At 40.6% G+C, this 3,388-nt stretch overlaps 1 long non-coding RNA gene across 1 annotated transcript; it reads right to left on the minus strand.

Annotated features, from left to right (window-relative positions):
- Positions 1-237: 237 nt before the first annotated feature.
- Positions 238-3,037, minus strand: LOC103106057 (uncharacterized). Its single transcript, XR_472116.2, has 2 exons — positions 2,814-3,037; positions 238-522 (listed from the first exon to the last, which is right to left on the minus strand). It is a non-coding gene; the product is annotated as an uncharacterized LOC103106057 (long non-coding RNA).
- Between the last annotated feature and the right edge of the window lie 351 nt (positions 3,038-3,388).

The raw sequence follows: 3,388 nt of genomic DNA on the forward strand, positions 1-3,388 counted from the left end.
AAGAAGCTGGACGTTGAGGCCAGAAGCTTGGTTATTCTGCTTTCCTCAGAGAGAGGGGTACTAGGCTAGGGTTGTCTCTATCTACTCTCTTAAATATTGTTTGTCTAGTGGATATAGCTTCGGCTAAGTTTCTGATCACTGCTCATTAATGGTGAAAGGAGGACACAAATCTTATAACCAAAGCTTGAGACTTTCTTCCCACCAAATAACAGTTGCACAATGAACACACATAGTAAGTAGTGAACAAAATCATTTATCCAAGTCAATTGCGAGATAGAAATCAGAGATCAAGAAATCTTTACAAGATGGTAGAGGGGAAAAGAGTTCTCTCTTTGGGAACATAGAAAGAGAGACAGAGAGAGAGAGTCTTAGGTCTCACTCAAGGGGAAATCCCCCTGTCTGTAGTGTAGCAAACTAGAGATAGGGGCATGATAGACTCAGTTCCTCTCATGTTGGTGTCTCCCAAGAATCATATTGTCCCTTCAGCAATCTGAAGTGAGGTTGGCATCAGTCATCTTCTCTCTTGAATATAGAAGTCAAAATTACATGAAAGGACTATAGAACATGAAAAGGCCTTCACACATATGTAAGACACTGAGTTCCACCAGTGAGGAATGAGTCTCATACCAGTGCACTCTGGAATTCAAATTATATAGAAATTGTCCTGCCTTATATGTGATATGTTATTAGTTCCAATAGAATATAAGTTCCTTGAAGAAAAGAGTTATTTAATTTTTCTCCCTGTATCTCTAATACCTAGTATAGTAACTGTGCTATGTATTAGTTAATTTTAATAGAAGTATTGTAAAGGTTTGTTAAATGAATGGATGGTCTTAATTTGCATCTTCTTACCCTTCAAATGCCATTTAGTAATTACCTTAGGTAACCCAACTTAGCTGTCATTTACCATTATATATAGCTGTTAAGAAGGTTTGGAATAGCCTCTACCTCAATCTCTCTGTAAAAGTAGATCCATGGCCCTACATTTTCTCCTTCCAGAAGAGCTTCCCTGGCTGTCGTCATTAAGAGATATTGAGGAATTATGCTCCAGGGCAAAGTTCTATTCATTCCACTCTAGTCTTGGCTCTGAGTAAAACTGTCCATAAGCACTGTTCATCCTTGGGTTTGTGCCTAACTTCTGTTTCCCTTTATTTCTGACTAGTTGCCATATTTCTACCTCATTACCATTTTCCCCTCTGTTCCAACCCAAATCCCATATAACTAGTCATTAGTCCTTAGAATGTAGCCAAATATCCTTGCCAGCCAAAGATTAGGGAAGCAAAGGAGTTACTCAGAGCTCCCAGAGCTTGCCCTAAGCTACCAGATCCAGCATCAGACTTTGTGTCCTTGGCTATGGGTCCCATCTCAGGTTTTTATCTTCATCATCTGTCAATTTAATATCATCAAACAAAAATAAAAGATGTGATCTTTGACATTCTCCCACCAGGGAGATCTGGTCCAAATTAGGGCAATGACTCATCACCTTGAAGCAGGAAAGAGAAAGAAAGGGTATTTGTTCTATGTCTCTAAGCCTGAGCATGCAAACAATACCACAGAAATTGCGATTGTATCTAGAAATGTAAATTCTGAATTAGAGTCCTGCTTAGGCTGGGGAAAGAGTAGTAAGGGATATAAGAATCTATACTAGGTCACGGTCACATGGTCTTTAGGGCAAAGGTGGAAGAGCTGAACTAAGAAGAGAGATGGAGGAGGAGGAGAAGGAGGAGAAGGAAAAAGAAGAGAAAGAGAGAAGGGAAGAGTAATCAATGAGAAGAGAGAACAGGGATGGAGAGGGAGAATGAGATTAAGGAGAAAAGGAGAGAGAAAGATAGAGGAAAGATTCTAGAGGAAAGATGAATTGGAACAATACTGGAAATAATATCGGTAGTGTGGTAATTCATCTAAGGGCTTCATAATCTGTTCTTTCTTGGCATCTAAAGTGGAGTGGAGTGGGACTGGAATACTTTCCCAGGTCACAAGTAATGGGTCAAATGAGAGATCCAAGGAACAATTGAACTGGGAGATCCAAGAAGAATGTCCTCGCCTAAGCCCTAGCTTCCTACATACCATTGTTGAGAACTGAAAGAAAACATTCTGAAGGGCAAATTTAGAATAGTGTAGTCGGAAAAATCCACAGCCTAGAAACTTGAAACAGGCTAATCCCTGAGGCTGGGAACTGCTAAGGGGGAAGTGAGAGCTAAGAAGAGATGAGGTCTAGGCTGTGGATTTAGTAATAACTGTGGAAGTGGCTACCCTAATCATCAGGCACTAGGACCTTCTCTTTCCTCCCTCCCACTTCTCTGCCACTAAACATGCTCCAAGAGTGCTTTTTAGTAAATCACCTTTGAAATCACTCCCAAGAAAATTCCTTTTCCAGGAACGAAGGGAAGTACCTTTGTGGGTAAAGCAGAAAAACAACCACCACCACCACCCTGGAATCTCATCTTCCTCCTTTCTACACATATTCAACACCAAAACTGTAACTGGATATTGGAGAGAAGGGGCAAATAGCACCAAATCCACCTTGGAGTTGATGCTGATGGTACAGGGAGGAGATCACTAGATATATGACCAAAGAAGAAAGAAAAAACAAAGGAGCAAACTCTTACCACTTTGTCATTCCCTATTCTAGCCAATTATTCTTACTCTAAGAGCTGTCAGAGCTTTCTGATGCCCAGAGTCCTAAGGCAAAGCCCAGGTTTCCTTCCCCAGTCCCAGCTCTTCAAAAGAGTCTTGATATAAAGACAAAGGGACAAACAAGAAGAAACAGGATTGGGTAGTGGTAAGAGCTGAGTAGATGCTCAAGGTCTTACCAGCTAACATGAGATTGAGGTAAAATACTGGGAGAAGTTGGCCATGGTTCCTGCTCTCTAGATTTAGACCCAGCAACAGCTCCCACCCCACAGTTAAGAAAAGTTTTACTCCCCTAAGAACCATAGCAACTCCCTCCTCTTAGAAACTACCTTAGAAAGTTCAAAGTGATGCTATTCCTTACAATTGCATTAGCAAATCAAACAGAAACTCAAGCTACCATCCCCAGATATGTATACATATTACTTGTTAAAATATTAAGGGCTAATGTGTTGGTGTGAGGAATATGTAGTCATAGAAACAGTACAGCAGAGGCTTTGATAAGCTGAGCCATTGTTTACTGAAAGAACATTCCAACACCCTGAACATTCTTGTTATTAAGTAAGACCAGAGAAAATCAGGCAGCCCACATCATAAATAAATGAATTGTCTTTGGCTTATGAGACCTTGAAAGCTCTCTGCACTGCGTTGCTCAGTTTCAGACTTTACAATGACATCTTAAGCCAGCCATTGTTGGAAGTGACTTTGTTGGAAGTCAATAAATGGTTGAGATGGAGGTCCAGGTAGAAACTGACAG

The sequence above is a fragment of the Monodelphis domestica genome, chromosome 8 (assembly GCF_027887165.1).
Source record: "Monodelphis domestica isolate mMonDom1 chromosome 8, mMonDom1.pri, whole genome shotgun sequence".
NCBI classification, from domain to species: Eukaryota; Metazoa; Chordata; class Mammalia; order Didelphimorphia; family Didelphidae; genus Monodelphis; species Monodelphis domestica.